The sequence below is a fragment of the Trichosurus vulpecula genome, chromosome 7 (assembly GCF_011100635.1).
Source record: "Trichosurus vulpecula isolate mTriVul1 chromosome 7, mTriVul1.pri, whole genome shotgun sequence".
NCBI lineage: Eukaryota > Metazoa > Chordata > Mammalia > Diprotodontia > Phalangeridae > Trichosurus > Trichosurus vulpecula.
This window is the reverse complement of record NC_050579.1, coordinates 259,787,251-259,807,140: the sequence shown is the minus strand read 5'-3', so window position 1 is coordinate 259,807,140 and position 19,890 is coordinate 259,787,251. Positions and strand designations below refer to the sequence as shown.

The window sequence follows — 19,890 nt, the reverse complement described above, 5'->3', positions numbered from 1 at the left end:
ACCCTTTTCAGGTCATAAGGTAATAAAAATTACATTTAATAAAGGGCCATGGAAGTATAGATTAAAACTTAATTGGAAACTAAATAATAAAATCCTAAAGAATGAGTAGATCAAAGAACAAGTCATAGAAACAACCAATAATTTCATTAAAAAGAATGATGAGACAACATAACTAAATTTGTGGGATGCAGCCAAAGTAGTATATAGGGGAAAATTTATATCTCTAAATCTGTGCATTAATAAAAGAGAGAAAGATCAGATCAATGAATTGGGTATTCAACTAAAAAAATAGAAAAATAACATTAAAAATACCCAATCAAACACCAGAATTGGAAATTCTGAAAATCAGAGAGATGAATATTACTGAAAGTAAACAAAAACAAAATGAAACAAAAACCTTTGAACTAACAAGTAAAACTAGGAGTCAGTTTTATGGTTAAAAAAAAGCAACAGCAAAATGGACAAACCATTGATTAATTTGATTTTTAAAAAAAAGAAAAGCAAACTGCTAGTATCAAAATTAAAAGTGACTGCATGATCAATGAAGATTTAATTAAAGCAAATATTAAAGTTATTTTGTCCAATTACATGCCAGTAAAACTGAAAATCTAAATGGAATGCATGAATGTTTACAAAAATATAAACTACTCAAATTAACAGAAGAGGAAATAAAATACTTAATCCTATTTTGGAAAAAGAAATGAACAAACCATCAATGAGCTCTCTAAGAAAATATCCCCAGGACCAGATGTATTTACAAGTTAATTCTATCAAACATTTAAGGAACAGTTAATTCCAATATTATATAAACTATTTGAAAAATAGGCAAAGGAGTCCTACCCAAGTCCTTTTATAATACAAATATGGTATTGATACCTAAAGCAGGAAAAGTGAAAACAGAGAAAACTATCAAGCAATTTCCTTAATGAATGTTGATGCAAAACTTTTTTTTTCAACCTCTGCTTTTAAAACTTTGAGTTCCAAATTCTCTCCCCTCTTCCCTCCCCACCCACCCTCCCTAAGAAGGCAAGCAATTCAACATAGGTCACACGTGTATCATTATGCAAAACCCTTCCACAATACTCATGTTGTGAGAGACTAACTATATTTCCCTCCCTCCTATCCTGTCCCCCTTTATTCAATTTTCTCCCCGGACCCTGTCCCTTTTTGAAAGTGTTTGCTTTTGATTACCTCCTCCCCCTATCTGCCCTCCCTTCTATTGTCCCCCCTTTTTTGTCCCCCCCTTTTTATCTCCTTCCTCCTTCTTTCCTGTGGGGTAAGATACCCATTTGAGTGTGTATGTTATTTCCTCCTCAGGTCAAATCCCATGAGAGCAAGATTCACTCACTCCCCCTCACCTGCCCCCTCTTCCCTTCCAACAGAACTGCTTTTTCTTGCCATTTTCATGCAAGATAATTTACAATTTAAAAAAAATCTGTGCACTAAAGAAAGAGGTGAAGGGAAACACTGTAGGTTTTACACCCCCCAAACCCACCCCCTCTGATTTTCAAAGTCTATTTTCAGGGCTGAATGGCAGCGGGAGGAATTTCTTACATCAGAGAGAATGACAACTGACAGGAAGAGGAACCCAACCCAGACCCAGCTGGTCAGAATACCTTGGAGTTGCTTGAGTCTTCTGTGTGGTCTTTTTTTACTTCATCAATGTTATCGATCAGCTAAGGGCATTGACATCCTGGCCCAAGACGTGGGACGACATGCATGTAACACTAGTGAGGGGTGAGAGCAGGGGGGAATTGTGTGGCACCAGGCCTACCTAGCATAGGGGACATTGATAGCATGGGGGATAGAGATTAGGCTCCAGAAATAGTGACTCTGGTCCTCCTGACTGGGGAGAAGTAGCATGAGCCCCCAGGATGAGATGTGGGGGAATTGCTTAGATCTGGTATAGGAGAATATCACCAGTTCAGGAAAGGGAGGCAGAGTCAGGCCCTAGAAATGGCAGTGCCTGGTGCAAGGAAGCAGTTGCAGTGTCCAAAGCAGCACCAGCTTGGCACAGGAGATCAGTGCTATACCCTGTATGAAATAGGGAGAAGAGTCAGGTTCTATGTGGTGACACCTGCCCAGCAAAGGAAGGCAGCGGCAGCACCCATGTCAGCGCTCCAGGTTATAATGCTACGCACAGGTGGCAAAGCTTGGCCTAGGCAAAGTGTGTGTGTGTGTGTGTGTGTGTGTGTGTGTGTGTGTGTGTGTGTTAGGAGGGAGGTGTGGAGCCCCGGAAACAACATGGGCCACAACAGTAGCCGTGGCAGCAGACAGCAAAAGGTTAGGCCCTGGTGGCAGTGGGCAATGGCACAGTCCTTATATCAGTGACAGATGGCAACAGTGCAAGCCTCAGAGGCAATGGGGAGCAATAGCAGGCTCCATGTAGGGCATACCCTAACAGCAGCAGAATGGTCAGTCATATGGGCCCTAGCAGAGTAGGCCAAGTAGCAAAAGACAAGCCCAGTATAATCTTTTGGCTTAGGGTGATCCGGAAATGATGAGGTCCTTCTGTGTTGTTACCAGTACAGTATCCAGTGGCCGTTGGACTCCTTCTTCCTTAGGGAGTGCTTAAGGACCAAGGGCCTGGCATTCATTGTTGGGAAGTAGCTTGCTTTCTTGGTGAAGGGGGACCTGAAACTGTCTGCCCAGCCCCAATAGAAGAATGGAAGTATTTTCTCATCATCCTCCAAGGAGGTAAATTTTTTCCTTTCCCATCCCTGCCCTCACCCTCACCCCCCCACTCCCAAAGAGAGAGAAGTCCTAGTTGATGGGCCAGGAAATACTGGGTAGTGTTACAGTGTTATTCCTAGTTATAGATCCTCTGGTGCAAGGTGCATAAAGGACGGAAACTGCCAAAGACTGGCATCAACTATCACACGTAGTAGCCAGAATATGTTGATCTAAAACTCTTTCCTTTCAAAGTGTGTAGTTTGGGGGTATGGGGAAGGGAGGAATGCAAGGACTGATATTTCTGGTCTTTTAAGATTCTCTCACAGTTAGCTACAGTGAGAGTGATATTTCTTGTTCATTTCTTATTCATTTCTTGTCTTTTATTTATGCTATCTTTCTAGTTTTCTTTTTTCTTTTTCAGGGCTGCCTATGCCAGGTTTCTTGCATTCCTTAGATTAGGGTTGTCCAGTAACAGACCTAAGGCCATTTAAGTGGAAGTGTCAAACACATGACCAGTTAGCAGCAGAAGGTCCCACAACAGTGGAGTGAACCAGATTACAATGTAACTGGGGAATATTTAACAAAATGAAAGATACAATAAAACATGGATAATATTAATACTTATTTTTCTAAGTCAATATATAGGACAGCTAGGTGGCACAGTGAATAGAGTGCTGGGCCTAGAAGCAGAAAGACCTGAATTCAAATCTGGACTCAGACATTTACTTGCTATGTGAACTTGAGCAAGTCACTTAACTCTATTTGCCTCAGTTTTCTCATCTGTAAAAATGAGCTGGAGAAGGAAATGACAAACTATTCCATTATCTTTGCTAAGAAAATGCCAAATGGGTCAGGAAGAGTTAGACATGACTGAAACAACTGGTATATGGCCTGGAGGGATCCTTATGTGTGGTTTCCATTTTAGTTTGGCACCATTGCCCTAGACATCCTTTAAGAAACTTGCCACCAAGGGGTGGAAGTAATAGGAAGATAGATACTGAGATGGGCAAGCCTCGCTTTCCTTTCTTTTTTTTTTGGTAGTTCAGTTTTTATTTCATAATCATAAACTTAACTCTGAAGTCTAGCCAGACTTATGGAAGGAAAAGGGAAATGGAATCCAAAGAGAACTGCCGCAAGTGAGAACACAAAGATTGCAGGATATAAGAGACAACAAGATTTGGGAGTGCTGTCCTTAGCTACAGAGGCTAATGGTTTAGTGGTTAAGACAAAAATCAAATCCAAAGAAAACAAAATTTCACAGTCAGCAATGTTGATCTTCTTTTTTGTCTTGTCATTTTGGGACCTGAAGTGCTTGATGACTTTCATGATGTTCATGCCTTCTTTCACTTGGTCAAAAACCAAGGTGCTTGCCATCCAACCAGACTTAGCAGTTCAGATGAAAAATTGGGGGTTACTTGTTTTGGGTCCAGGATTTGCCATTTGCCAAGATGCTAGGACCAGTGTACTTCAGGATGAAGTTCTAGTCAGCAAATTTCTCTGTCAAAGTCTGTGGATGGACTTGCCACCAGTGCCATTATGATATATGAAGTTGCCATCCTAGCACACGAACCCCAGGAATGTGAAAGCAGATTTCCTTATATCCAAATCTTTTCTCTCCAGTGCTCTCAGAGCAGGGAAGTTGTCTGTTGTTTTTAGACCTTTGTCTTCAAATAGCTTGAAAGAAACTTGGTCTAGGGGCTTATTATTTGACACAAGTGTCAGAGTACATGATGGGGTTGGCCATTGCCACGGCCATGGCTGGGCTAGAAGTTGCAATGTAGACAGCAGGGGACGTGGGGAAGGAGAGGGTGGCAGCATTTGGCACGCTGACCAACTGAAGCGGAGGGCTCCCGTTGCAGTGTCTGTGAAACTAGGCTAGCTTTTCCTAAGGCTCTAAAAGTGGAAACTTAAAAGGTGTTGAAACTGTCCCAGAGAAATGATTGGCTAAGATGACTAAGGCTCAGCTTCCTGGTCTCTTTAGAAAAAAGTGAAGAGTTGCTTCCTGAGACTTCTGAATAGCAGACTCGATCAGGCTCAGATGAATCAATGCTGTATCTTCCCTAGATATCCTTTTCCTGCTAGGGCTAAGTAAACCTTATATTAACTTCTTAGCAAGGACTATGAAGTGTTTCATTTTGCTAGAATCTGGGCTCTAAGAAGTGGTTATCTCACCAGGAACCAGGCCTCTTCCTTACTTCCTGGGCAACAGTTTCAAACCATGGGGATGTTTGGCTATTCCTCCCCCAGCCCCTTATGTGTGCTCACACTTTTGCTTGCTTGTACAGTATCTGGCGGATAGCAAATGCTTAATTAGTGTTCTATCTGTCTAAGAATTCTAGATATAGGGATGAAAAAGACGTGAAATCAGGTAGAATAATAGAAGATTAATACCATCTGCTGGAGAACTATTGTTAGAGAGAGAGAGACTACATGATATAGTGGAAGCAGAATAACTGAGGACAAAGAGAGGGAGCGATGATGACACCCTCATCTGGTAGGAGCTACAGATAATTCGAGGCAATTTGATGACAATAGCCACGTGAACATACCTTAGTAGGAGAGAGCAGGTCTGAGGAATGTACTCGAGAGTCATACTAGACAAAGCATTTGCTAGGGTCCTTCTGAAAGGGCGTTAGTAGTGAGGTTGCTCAGTAGGTAGGTGTTGTCTTTTCCCATAATCCCTACATTACATTTATCTGTCTGGTAGACAAACCTGTTCAGTCTCTGGGCCTTATGAATTACGCAGGAGCCTGCAAGGGTTACACCCTGGGTGGTTTTCTAGTAGTAAAGTACTCACACCGTCTGGGTGGGGACAAGGAGCCAGAGGCTTGAGGAGCGCCCCAAAGTGTACTGGGGGTTGGAGAAACTTTTGTTTCATGTGGGGGTCTCATGGGAGAGACACAGGGGTTACACAGACTTATCTAATATCAGCACCCTCTAAGTTCAAGGTCGCCTTTGAGATGAAATGAAACAATTGTTAAGTCATTGAACCATTGAATGAACAAAAGGAGCTTCACTTTGCCCTAAAACGGAAAGGGCGTACAACAGGGATACGGTAGCGCTTAGCTTTGTAATGGCAAAGTTCCCTGTGTCTCCCTTTGGAAACGTAGTTGGTCATCAGGGCAGGGCCTGGTACCTTGAGTGTTCTTCAGACATCTACCAAATTGGAAAGAAACAAATCTAGCCAGTAAACCCTAAGTTAAGCGGGCAGCTTCTAGCCAACAAAATTGACCTTCCTTTCGAGAGGAGAAAAAGGAGGAGAGGGAGAGGGAGAAGATGACCTGAGTTCCCCAACGAGCTAGGTCCCCATTCCGGCAGCTGGGTCGACTCACAGGTTGTGTTTGTCCTTCGTTTTCGAAGAGGACCATGGCATCAGGGAAGGGATGACATGACTTGCAGTTGATTTTGATTTGAGTGAGGGAGGGCTTAGAGTAAATGTCAATGGTAACTGTTTCTCTTTGGAACAGCAACCCTAAGGGTCTTCCCTTCCCAGTTTGATTTTTTTTTCCTTTTTTTCTAATTAAAGGGGCCATCCCTTGACTTACTTCTTAAAGAGGCCTATTCACTGAATGGGCATTGCCTCACCCTAGGTGAGTATGTGAAAAGGCCTTAGCCTAAAAGGGCCACAGTCTCCCATTGCATCCTGGGTCATCTCCAGTCATCCTGATGAATATCTGGTCACTGGATCCAGATGGCTCTGGAGGAGAGGTGGGGCTGGTGACCTTGCACAGTCCTCCCACTTCACTGGAAAAATCCAGGGAAACCTGAGTTACATTCCAGTCTCAGAAATGTATTAGCTGTGTGATCTTAAGCAAGTTGCCTTATCTCTGTTTACCTCAGTTTCCTGATCTGCAAAGAGGAAAAGAATAATGGTATCCTCCTCCCAGGGCTGTTGTGAGGATCCAAATGACATAATGATTGTGAAGTGCTTAACACAGTGACTAGCATATGGTAAGCACTATATAGATGTCAACTATGATGATTTCTTTAATTGGATTCTATACTGGATTTTTTCGTGTGATTAGTATAAAATGCCAAAGGGGTTAAGATTAATCATTTTTTAACATAAGATAATTTGGAAATGTATTAGACTGAATGGATATCATCTGACTGTTAATATGTTTTATTTCATGTTTTAAACATACGATTTTGTTTATGTTACTATTGTGTTTCTAAATTCTCTTACACTGTGAAAACTGGAAAATTATTAGAAATATTGTTAGAAAAACAACATTTTTGTCTGGATGCTGTTAGATTATGAATTAAGCTGTTAAAATCTGGTAAATATATTTGAAAGCTGTTAAATATTTAATGGGGTATATTTTGTTTTAAAATAAATAAAAATAACAAAATAACAATAATTTACTGTTTGGGGAAAAAGTAGCATGAACCCTTTAAGATACCCTTATCTGTGACGACCCTTAAGACTTTGTACACAGGCAGGGTCACAAGATCATATCAGCCTTACTGACTGTATGTTGCAAAATCTAAAATACTGAAGTTTGAGGATCTACATTTGAGAAAATAGGATTCTTTCTCCCCTTCCTTATCAAATGAGGGGAATTTACACATTTACTATAATTAGGAGTTTTCATTTGAAAAATTTTGGCTACCATTTACAAAATTATGAAAATGTATAGGGTGGTTTAAAGATATAACTTCAGTACATTAATATGAATCAACTATCAGGTATTTGTTGTATGTCTGGAATCCCAGAATGTGGTTAGTTTTGATTTATAAATAAAGGATAAATGAAATGTAACTGCTAGGAAAACATGAGAAAATTAGTAACATTCCAGCTGTAAGCTATGATTACTGAAATTTTGCTATTTGAGGTAAAAAATCTTGGGACTATAGTTTAATGGTGTTTTGAGGGTTTTCTTGCTTTTTTCATTATTTATTTATTTAATATTTTTAGTTTTCAGCATTAATTTTCACAAGAGTTTGAATTACAAATTTTCTCCCCATTTCTACCCTCCCCCCCACTCCAAGATGGCAAGATGTCTCCGTTCCTCAGTCAGCCCTCCCTTCTGTCACCCCACTCACCCCCATCCCCTTTTCCCTTACTTTCTTGTAGGGCAAGATGGATTTTTATGCCCCATTCCCTCTATATCTTATTTCCTAGTTGCATGCAAAAACTTTTATTTTTTGTTTTTGAACCACTGTTTTTAAAACTTTGAGTTCCAAATTCTCTCCCCTCTTCCCTCCCCACCCATCCTCCCTAAGAAGACAAGCAATTCAACATAGGCCACATGCATATCATTATGCAAAACCCTTCCACAATACTCATGTTGTGAAAGACTAACTATATTTTGCTCCTTCCTAGCCTATTCCCCTTTATCCAATTTTCTCCCTTGACCCTGTCCCTTTTCAAAAGTGTTTGCTTTTGATTACCTCCTCCCCCTATCTGCCCTCCCTTCTATCATCCCCCCTTTTTTTATCTCCTTCCTCCTTCCTTCCTGTGGGGTAAGATACCCTATTGAGTGTGTATGGTATTCCCTCCTCCAGTCAAATCTGATGAGAGCAAGATTCACCCATTCCCCCTCACCTGCCCCCTCTTCCCTTCCAATGAACTGCTTTTTCTTGCCACTTTTATGCGACATAATTTACCCCATTCTATCTCTCCCTTTCTCCCTCTCTCAATATATCCCTCTCTCATCCCTTAATTTGATTTTATTTTTGTAGGTATCATCCCTTCATATTCAACTCACCCTGTGCCCTCTGTCTATATCTATATCTATATATCTATATATCTATATATATATATATATATATATATATATGTATGTATGTTCCCTTCAGCTACCCTAATGCTGAGGTCTCATGAATTATACACATCATCTTTCCACGCAGGAAAGTAAACAAAACAGCAAAACAGTTCAACTTTAGTAAGTCCCTTATGATTTCTCTTTCTTGATTACCTTGTCATGTTTCTCTTGATTCTTGTGTTTGAAAGTCAAATTTTCTATTCACCTCTGGTCTTTTCACTGAGAAAGCTTGAAAGTCCTCTATTTTATTGAAAATCCATATTTTGCCTTGAAGTACGATACTCAGTTTTGCTGGGTAGGTGATTCTTGGTTTTAATCCTAGCTCCATTGACCTGCGGAATATCATATTCCAAGCCCTTTGATCCCTTAATGTAGATGTTGCTAGATCTTGTGTTATCCTAATTATGTTTCCACAATACTCAAATTATTTCTTTCTGGCTGCTTGCAGTATTTTCTCCTTGATCTGGGAGCTCTGGAGTTTGGCAACAATATTCCTAGGAATTTTCTTTTGGGGACCTTTTTCAGGAGGTGATCTGTGGATTCTTTCAATTTCTATTTTACCCTCTGGCTCTAGAATATCAGGGCAGTTTTCCTTGATAATTTCTTGAAAGATGATATCTAGGCTCTTTTTTTGATCATGGCTTTCAGGTAGCCCAATAATTTTTAAATGATCTCTCCTGGATCTATTTTCCAGGTCAGTGGTTTTTCCAATGAGATATTTCACATTGTCTTCCATTTTTTCACTCCTTTGGTTCTGTTCTATAATATCTTGATTTCTCCTAAAGTCACTGGCTTCCACTTGCTCCAATCTAATTTTTCAGATAGTATTTTTTTCAGTGGTCTTTTGGACCTCCTTTTCCATTTGGGTAATTCTGCCTTTCCAGGCATTCTTCTCCTCATTGGCTTTTTGGAGCTCTTTTGCCATTTGAGTTAGTCTATTTTTTAAGGTGTTATTTTCTTCAGTATTTTTGGGGGGTCTCCTTTAGCCAGTCATTGACTTGTTTTTCATGGTTTTCTTGCATCCCTCTCATTTCTCTTCCCAATTTTTCCTCTACTTCTCTAACTTGCTTTTCCAAATCTTTTTTGAGCTCTTCCATGGCCTGAGACCAGTTCATGTTTTTCTTGGAGGCTTTTGATGTAGGCTCTTTGACTTTGTTGACTTCTTGCTGTATGTTTTGGTCTTCTTTGTCACCAAAGAAAGATTCCAAAGTCTGAGACTGAATCTGAGCACATTTTCGCTGCCTGTTCATGTTCCCAGCCAACTACTTGACCCATGAGTTTTTTGTTGGGTATGACTGCTTGTAGAGTAGAGAGTACTTTGTGCCAAGCTTGAGGGGTTGTGCTGTTGTTTTCAGAGCTATTTCTACACAGCAAGCTCTGCCACACAGGTGCTCCTCCTCCCCTAAGAACCACCAACCTGGACTGTGACTCAGACCTTAATCAGGCTCTGCACTCCTGCTCTGATCTGCCACTTAATTCCTCCCACCAGGTGGGCCTGGGGCCAGAAGCAACTGCAGCTGTAATCCTCAGAGCTGCACCACCTCTGCTGCCCCCAGGGTGGTGGCCAAACCGTGAACTCCTTTCATTCTGTCCCTGCAGTTTTTCCCACTAATCGGCTCTGTTGTCTTTGTTGTTTGTGGGTTGAGAAGTCTGGTAACTGCCACAGCTCACTGATTCAGGGTGCTAGGGCCTGTTCCCCCTGGCTCCCTGTCTGGTTGGTCTGGGCACAGACCACGCTGAGCTCTGCTCCACTCTGCTCCCAGCTGGGTATGATAGACCTTACCCAGCAACCATCCAGGCTGTCCTGGGCTGGAGCCCTGATTCCCTCTGCTATTTTGTGGGTTCTGCAGCTCTATAATTTATTCAGAGCCATTTTTATACGTTTTTGGAGGCACCTGCGCGGGAGCTTACACAAGTCCCTGCTTTCCAGCCCCTATCTTGCCTCTGCCCCCCCATGCTTTGAGTTTTTGATTATAGAGATGGTAGTCTGAATTGTCATGAAGCTAACAGTAGAAAAAGGCATGTGCTGCAGTCTGAGAACTGCTACAGGTGGATATTTGTCTTTGGGAAAAGTTGAGGTGTGGCCTAAGGCAGGAGCCTCTTGACTCAATTTCCCCATTGTGCTATCTCCTTTCTAACAGGAAATTTACCCACTTGGTTAGTCCTGAACCTGGTTTTTGATACTTTGTGACTAACGTGGAACTTTACTACATGAGTGGCTGTCAAATATTCCTGGTGTTTGGAATCAAACACAGCTAAGGGAGTTTTTCCTGTGTTGTAGTGTATGTCAGATCAGTGTGTGACCTTGAGGGGATGAGTCTTGACATTGTTATAACTATGTCCCTACTTTTCTATAATCAGGGCAGGTGAGCAGTAGAAGTTTTGTAAGAACAATACTAAATCCATTAATTAATAGATTGATACCAGAACATCTAATTTGAGAAAGCAACAGGATTAGACTCTTTTCTCTAAGAACTATATGCATATGTATATGATTGGCTTCTAAATGTATCTGGTATGAAAATTCAGGCTTTGATTATGTTTTAGTAATAAGTTTTCAAAATTGTATTAAGGATTTTACATGTAAAATTGCACTGATAATTGTAAAGAAGGTGAAATTACTTTCCTGTTTTAACGTATTTGTCTGATAATTTTAAAAGACAGAAGTGTTTATTTTATACGTTAGACATTCATGATTTTTTTAAAAAAGATTTTTATATCAGGTATAGGGTATACACACACACATACATACATACATATATATATATATATATATATATACACACACACAAAACTGAATTATGGGTTTCTAATTTGATGTTCTTATAGCTCTGTGGCTAATAGGATCAGAACCATAAGCTTGAGCTGGTTTTCACCACATGAACTAGTTCTTGGAAAATCAAATATAAAAGATCATACTAAATTGTATTACTGTAGTCATGTATATTATAGTCTTACTTGTTGTTTAGTCATTCAGTTGTATCTGACTCTTCGTGACCCTGTGAACCATCCTGTCTCCATGGGGTATTCTTGCCAAAGATACTGGAGAGGCATGTCATTTCCTTCTCCAGTAGATTAAGGCAAACGGAAGTGAAGTGACTTATCAAGGGTCACACAGCTAGTAAGTATCTGAGATCAGATTTGAACTCAGGTCTCTTGACTGTAGGCCCAGTGCTCTGAGCCACCTTGCTGCCTTCTCCAGTCGTGTTACTGGCAGATTTTAGCAGAATTATCTAGGGGTCTCCACAAGTGATTTAGAACAAGACAAGCAGAGTCCTCTTCAGAGCTGTTCTGAAAATGAGGCCTATTCCAGAATGTTCAGAAGATATTTCCAGGGATAAGACGACTACATGGGAAAATTGGGACTGAAGCCAATATGTGATGCTTCAATGGCCGTTTGGAGTGGATTACTAGGATAGGAGAAGACAATGTTATCTACTATTGGTGATCATCATTGTATTACTTTGGCCTTTTGTTTCATGGTGTTTCAGCCTGCTGAAGTTATGTTGGTGATGTAAATATCTTCTCTCAAAATTAGATCATCGTGAGCCCTCTATATAGTACGATCTGTAAATTGACTTATGTAATTCTGATTATGAATGTATGGAAAACCTTATAGGTTTGGCTTATAGATAAGTGATTCATAGGGGAGGGTGCCAGCCCCACCTCCCCCAGGAATCAGAGGAGGAGATTTGTGGGAATTGAATGAACTAAACTGATGCCACTTGTGACTCAATTCTGGATCTAGTTCAGTTCCCTTTCTATTCAATTATGGATCTAGTCCAATTTCTGTCTTGCAAGAAAATGTTATTCAATTATGGGAATGGTGAGAAAACATTATTGTATTGTTTGAAACTAGCCCTGCATGGTTAAGAAGCTGAACCACCTGTACTTTTTGCTTAGAGAACTTTAAGGACCTAGGTTATGCTGACCAGAAACCCAGTCAGATCCAAGGATTGCTCAAGGAGTTTTCTCACAATTCTACATCTCAAGCAATCCATATGTCTTAACTGAAAATTGGCTTATACTGGTCAATCAGTTACTGCTTTCTTGTTCTTTTGATTGAATACAGACATTTTTTTGGGGGGGAAGTGGGACACTTCTTTTTTTTTCTGATTTCAGGGAATTGCACCTGTTCACTCTACCCCTCCCAACTCAGAAAGCCTTTAATCTTTCCTTCAATTAGAAATCAGATTATCTAATCTTGAACCCTGGTTTGTATCCTGTTGTTTTCTTTTAATGCATAAAGATTTCTCCCCCTGTATTCAGGGTCCAGTGCCAAGCTGAGAAGGCGTGGTTCCAATTTGTTATGCAATAGGTATGTATTGCTTAATAAATCGATATGCTTGAAACCTTGAACTTTTGTTTCCTCTCTTATTTCAGATTTCACCCATTGCAGTCTGGAGGTGGCCAAATTTTCATGACCTTGTGAATGATGTGTGCTCATCTTCCGTAGTTCATATGTAACTTCTGTGTGCCACTTCCAAGTGGATGACTCCTGAATTTCTTTTTCTAGTTCTCATTTTTCACCTACAATCCTATAACCAATAGTTGTCTAATAGATGTTCTGCTCTCTGTTCAAATGCAATATTCTCTGTTAACTGGCTTTACCCACTTATTAGCTGTGTGGCCTTGGTAAAGTCATGTCTCTCAAAGTCTCGGTTTCCTCTTCTATAGAATTAGGGGGCTGGACTCTTAAGACCTTAAGGTTCATTACAGCTGTAAATTCTATGTCCCAAATTAAACTCATCCTCTTCCACCCAGACAAGTTATTCCAATCAGCTTCTTGATTTCTTGTCGATGAGTCACTGTTGTGTCACCCAGATTTAAAACCTCGGAGTCGTCATTGGACTCCTTCCTCTTCCTCTTCATTCAAAAGTCCTCATAATCTTCTCTTGTTTCTTCCTCTCATTATACCTTCATCCTGAATTCTATCCAGTCAACCTGGTCTCATTGTCCTCTGACACATCAGACTCATTCTTATCTGTTGTCTCCCCTGCCACTCACTACTTATACTGTCTTCTGCGTGGTGCGGAGGAAAGAGGGTTGGAATTAGAACAAAGCCCAAGTTTCCTCACCTGTAAAATGTGGAGGTTGGATTAGAGTCTCTTTCAGCTGCACGATGAGGAAATTGCGGCCCAAAGAGGGCCAGTGAAGGGAAGTAATTTTTTTCCCCTTTGCCCTAAAAACCCATCGTTCTTAAAAGAGAAAGACAGACTTTGAGGGGTGAAGGGGTGGCTGCTAGCAAAGTTCTATACAAGGGCGGCTGGGGAAGCAGACTTGAGCAGTTACTCCGATGGCCGGGGGGTAACTGACAGCTCAGCTTGCTGGTCATCCGGCGGCAAAAGGCATATTTCACTTCCTCTATGATTTTTTTTCCCTGAGCACCATAGCCTACATTGATGTCTCCTTTTTTTTTTTAACTCCTATAGTACTTAGAGTACTCGATTATATGCTGCCTTGCATTATTTTCTTACTGCCATTTCATATTAACTATTATCTTTCCTGCCGGGTGTGTAAGTTCAAGGACTCTGACGGGTGTATCTAACTTAGAGCCAGAAACAGAGTAGGCATTTAACAAATCCTGTTTTAATTATTTTTTTATTGTCCTGTTCTACTGAAAAGTGACAGCTAATTCACAGATTCATGTGTTTTATTGAGTATCTGCTATATTCGAAGTTAATATTTTGCATAGTGAAATTACAAGATTCCCCGTTGCTCTGGCTAGGTTACAATCTACCTTAGGAAGGTAGGAGAAGCCAGATATTTTTGAGGATTTGAGACTGATTATGGATATTATAAATCATTGTCAAGCCTAGAAGCAAGGCAGTCCCCTGAAAAATTTCATGAATATCATAGCTATCAGCATTTACAAGGAAAACTGTTCCTATTGTTCCTGTTTCTAGCTAAATAGCTTAATTTACATATCAGTTTCTTAAAAATATTTTACCTTGGGCCTGATAGGGAAATATCTTTAAGGCCCAAGTCATCTTTGATCCTAAATTCCCTCTTTTCTCCCACACCCCTTTTCTTCCCTTTTCGTTAAATGCCTATTATTCCTCATATCTAAATAGTAACCGCATTTAGCTGTCGTCTTCCTTTGAATCGTCCCTTGCACCCATTTCTCCCATTCTAATGATCGCATTGCACGGATAAATCTCGAGTCCCTCTACTCTTCCTCTCCAGATTTTCTAAATCAGGTTAAAATTAGCTTCAAGGGCAGCTTTCAAAATGAAAAGAAACTATAAAAGAATGCAGTATGAGGAGAGTGTTTTTTGGATGAGAGAAGGGGCGCACTTTCAGGCTTCTGTGATTCGTAGGGCGAGGAAACCCTACACAGAAAGCGCTGGCTCGGGGTGTGAACCTGCGGCCTCGAAGCCACATGTGGCCCTCTACGTCCTCAAGGGCGTGTTCCCCAACCCTGGGCTAGCTGGAAGGGACTATACGGTTCTTCTAGTCCAGCGCTTCTTGTAGTGTGGTCCAGGGGGACTCCTGTGGGTCCCAGAGATCCTTTCAGGGTGCCTGCTAGGTCAAAACTATTTTCATAATAATACAAAGACGTTTTAATTTCGAATACAGTAAATATGAATTAATAACTTACAGAAACAAAATCTCTTTTTTGGGGGGTATATCAGTAATTTTTAAGAGCGTGAAATCAGTTTAAGATTAAAAAAAAGTTGAAGAACCACCGATCTAGATTCTAGTATAACCCCTTCATTTTACAGATAGGGGAACTGAGGCCCGGGAACTGTAAAGGACCTTGTCAAGGTTACAGAGCAGGTGAGCCAAGAAGGAGGATGGGATCTTAACCCGAACGAGGAACTCGTACCCCACGGTGCCCACGCAGGGCGGCCGACTCTTGCCCTGGGACAACGCTTCCCAGGAAGAGCTCGGGGATGACCGGCCGCCGAGAAGGGTGGAGGAAGCGGGCGGGGCCCCTGCTCTTAGATCTGTGCGGCAGCCCTCCGCGCTTGCGCAAGAACTCCTCCACGCTCTCCCACTCCTGCGTGGCTAGGGCAGAGAACGCCCCGGCTGGCGGGTCGCTGTCCTCAACACCAGGCTTCACCCTCTTCCTCCCCCGCCCTTGACGCCATCCTGTCCCTCCGCCCTTCGGTACTGGGAGCCTGGACGCTCCGAACCCACACCCCCTCTCCGCGCTGCGTCACAGAGAGGCTTGTGACGGCCCCGCCCGCCAGAAGTATCGCGCGCGGAGGTCGGTGCTGCGCGTGACGCGGCACTGGGGCGGAGGGCGAGAGCGCGAGCGAGTGCGAGCGAGGGCGAGAGCGAGCTCGCTGGAGAGGAGGCGAAATCGAGGCGCCGAGGAGTGCGTCTGGTCCGGTCCGGTCTGGTCCGCGAAGATGTCCGTTTGACACTGTCCAGGTGAGACTGACGCGCCGAGCGGACCGGAAGGGCCCAGGCTGGGCCGGGTTGTTCGGGCCTCGGCTGAATTCCGTTTCTGCCGGCCCGCGGCCTCGGGACCTGGGGCGGGGCGGGGCCGGGCCGGCTGGGCTCCGCTCCGCTCCCCTGGGGCTGCCGGCCCAGCTAGCCCACCTGCAGGGACCGCGCCCGGGCGGGCCTGGAGCTGTCATTCAGTCAGTCCTGCGCCTCCGCCGCGGGAGTGGCCGCGCCCACCCCAACCTCGGCGCCCCTCTCGGGAGATGGAGGCCGGCGTGGAGGGCCCGGGGCAGGGAAGACAGCGGAGGCGGTGCGAGAGGGCCGCGCGCCGGGGACAAGCTGGGACGTGGCACGGCGGGCACCGGGGCTCCGGCGGTGCGAGAAGGGGCCGAGCTGGACGGGGGGGGGGGTGGGGATGCGATGTGGCAACGCCACCGCTCGTCCGGGCTCTCCTTTTCCTAGGGGTCCGTTAAATGTCACCCAGGTGGTTTCAGGTTGCTTCTCGAGGGTCGCAGATGAAGCATTGGCATAGCACCGTTGTTTTTTTCTGAGCTGGAAGGGACTTGAGGCTGTCTAGTCCAGTCCCCCTCATTTTACAGACGAGAAAACTAAGGCCCAGGGAGGTTAAGTGATTTGCCCAAGGACACACAGGTGGTATCAGGTAGGATTTGGCCTCTGTCCTCTGACTACAGAGCTAGTGCTTTTCCCACTATGCTAAGCTGCAGGTTACTTATTCTTTTTCCCAAGGATGTAATTGAATGACGATACTATTACAATTAGGTGCCTCTTCCAAAGCACTTTGACACATTCTGTTTATGCGTTTCAAGTCCCACCTCACCTAAAATCCCACCACGGACAGGAAGCCCCGCCCCCCAGCCCCTCATAATTCTGTTGCCTTCCCTGTGTTATTTCCTATTTCTCTTGTATATAGCTTGCTTTGTATATATTTGTTTGCATGTTGTCTCCTCCATTATATTGTAAACCTCTTGAGGGCAGGGGTTGTCTTTTCCTTCGTTGTGTATCCCTGGCGCTTAGCACAGTGCCTGACACGTATAGTAGACACTTAATAAATGTTCATTGAATTCAATTGGAACCTGAAAGTGGAGCTGGAACTAAAAACTTGATCCTCTTATCCTTGGTTGAGATACCTTTCTCAGCTGATTGAATGATCAGCTGCTTCGGTTAGTCGATTTAACTAGCTTTCTTCCGTTCTAATTTCTGACTTAACTCTGGGGAAAAACTGAAGTCAAATTAGGGAACTTTCAAAAATAAATAAAAACTTAGAATATTTTTGTTTTAACAAGAAAGTTTAAAAGAATATTTGACAAACGTGTTGGTTGCTAGAGTATAGTGACAACTATATAGATAGCTACAATAGCATAAAGCTTTTCTAAATACTGTCCTCAGATACAAAAATAAATTTAGGCTAGATGAGGTGATTTGATAAGCAGACTGTTGCAAGAGATGTCTACTGAATTGATTTTCTTAGTCAGTAGCTATACTTGTATTCCATGTAATAGTGCTTGACATAAGAATTGTCATGCTGGGTCCCTTAGGAATCTTTTGAGGCCAACCCCTCTCATTTTACAGATGAAGAAATGAGACCAGGGAAGTTAAGTGAATTGTCCTACTAGATCATGCGGCTAATAAATGTTTGAAGTGGGATTTGAACTCAGGTCTTCCTTATTCTATCTGTCCAGTATTCTATCCACTGCACCTTGGTGACTTTTGAAAAATGGTCTCTATTCTGTATAACTTTTATTAATTAAATAAGTTGTATTCCTTGTCTTCATGCTTTTTTTCTTTTGTCCCTTAAAAAAACTTCATTAATCAAGCTTTGATTTCTTTTGCAAAACAAGGTTACTTTCAGTAAGTTGTTTGCTTGAGTGTTTTGATCTTATGTTTTTCTTAGAGATCTCTGTTATGTTTAATTTTGCTTGGCATGAGTCTATTGTTCCCATAGGGTTCCTCTAAGAATCTGTTTTTATGGATGGAAGTTTGAAGCATGACTTTCTCCACTTTTGCATTGCTGACTTCTTGGAGAGTTGTAAGCAAACTTTTCATCTCCTGAGGATCCTTGATCTTGCCTGCCTGCTCCTCTGTACAGCCACTACCAACTTTTAAAAAATTGAATTACTGTTTTTCTGTAAACTGGTGGTGTCATTTCAGTAACGTTCCTAGGAATGGGCTATATTTATTAAGGAAGAAGTCAGTTTGGGATTGGCATTGGTGCTTGGCTTGTAGATAAATGTTGTCTCAGTTGATATTTATATATATAAAGTTTTTTGATGATTTTTGGCACTACTGTCACTTCTTAATAATCTCACCTCACCTAGAACCCTCTCTTGTAACAAAGAGAAAGAGTTGAACAAAACAAATGGACACAAGGACCACGTCTGAGAGAATGTGTAGCATTCTCTGTTTCTAGACTGGAAAGAGATTTATTGTTTCTTCTCTGGGACCAAGATTGGTTATTAATCAAGTTTGGCTGCCTTTTTTAGTGTTTTCATTTATATTTTTGTAGCTTATATTTTTCTATTCATTCTATTTTCTTTGCTCAAAGAAATACCAAATAATTTATCAAATAATATATCTTCCCAAGTTTCTCTGAATTCTTCATATTTGTACATCTATAAATATCTTATAGCATATAAAGTATTTCTGGATAACATTAGAGGGTAAGGAATGCCTATAAAGGCCTCTTGCAGAAAGTAGGACTTGAAGGAAATCAGAGATTTCAAGAGTTTGAGGTGAAAACAGAGTTTTCCAGGCACGATGGGGCAGCCGGTGAAAAGGCATGCAGACAGGAGATGGAACATCATATATGAGGAACAGCAAGTAGTCTAGTATGTTTAGACCATACAGTGTGGAGAGAAGTAATATCTAAGAAGACTGCAAAGGTAGGAAAGAGCTATCTTGTGAAAAGCTTTAAATGCCAGACTGAAGTGTTTTTATTTAATCCTAGAGGGACTAGGGGGCCTCTGGAGTTTGTGTGTGTGAGGGTGACGTGGTCAGATCTCTTCTTTAGAAATCACTTTGGCTGTTACATGGAGAATAGATTGGAGTGGGGGAGGCTTGAGATAGAGAGACCAAGTAGGAGGCTGTTGGACCTCTCTCCCTCCTCATCTCTGCCTCTTCACTTTCCTGTCTTCCTCCAAGTCTCAGCTCAAGTCTTTTCTCCTGCAAGAGGTCCTTCCCAGTCCTCCCTAGTCTTTGTGCCTTCCCTTCAAGATGATCACTAATTTGTACTGTATATATCTACGTACAAACATCGTACATAGTTGTTTGCATTTTGTCTTGCATTAGACTGAGAGTACTTTGAAAATCATGGACTGCCCCCCCACACCTTTCTTTGTGTTCCCACAGTTCCCACTGTGTCCCCACAGTATCCCCACAGTGTCTGGGGCACATTGAAAGTGCTTAATGAATCCTTGTTGCTTTGACTTGACACAGTCTATAGAAGCCAGCCAAATTGGCTGGGTCTCATATGTGACGTTGCATCTCTGTATCTTTTCAAACCCCAACCCCCCCAATGCCTGGAATACATTCCTTGCTCATTTCTGCCTCTTAGAATACCTAGTGTCCTTCAAAACACCAGTCAAGATCCACCTTCTTTTTGAAGCCTTCTTTTATCTCCTTCCTTCCACATTCGCTCAGCTACTAGCACCTTCCCTGCCCCCGTTACCTTCTGGTTTATCTTGTATGTACTTAAGTGTACATGCTTAAGGGACTGTTTCATTTTTATTTTTACATCTCTAGCACCTGGGATGATGCCTGGCACATAGTAAGCTTTTAATAATTGCTTTTAATTGATTGCCAATTTGGTTATGAGATAAAACTTCCGGGTTGTTCTAATTTGCCCTTCTCTTTAATGATTCGGATCATTTCTTTCATATCAATCAGACTCCTTTTATGTTCTAGGCATTCTGGTACAAGTATGTATTAAGTGCTGGGGCTATGGTTCCTTGCCTTTAAGGAGCTTACATTCTATGTGAAGGATGTATGTTCATGGATATGAGTGTACCAGATGTACAGTGCTTGGAGTGGGGTGGGG

The 19,890-nt window shown here is 42.1% G+C and overlaps 1 protein-coding gene across 6 annotated transcripts in view; it reads left to right on the top strand.

Moving 5' to 3' along the window:
* Positions 1-15,410: 15,410 nt before the first annotated feature.
* NDEL1 (nudE neurodevelopment protein 1 like 1) overlaps positions 15,411-19,890 on the top strand; it is a 94,945-nt gene continuing 90,465 nt past the window's right edge. For 2 of the 6 annotated variants that reach the window (XM_036767257.1, XM_036767261.1), the window contains exon 1: positions 15,411-15,821. The gene's annotated coding sequence lies outside the window, so the exon portion shown is untranslated. The remainder of the gene's footprint in view (positions 15,822-19,890) is intronic. The other 4 variants (XM_036767260.1, XM_036767262.1, XM_036767256.1 and 1 more) reach the window with 2 other exon arrangements.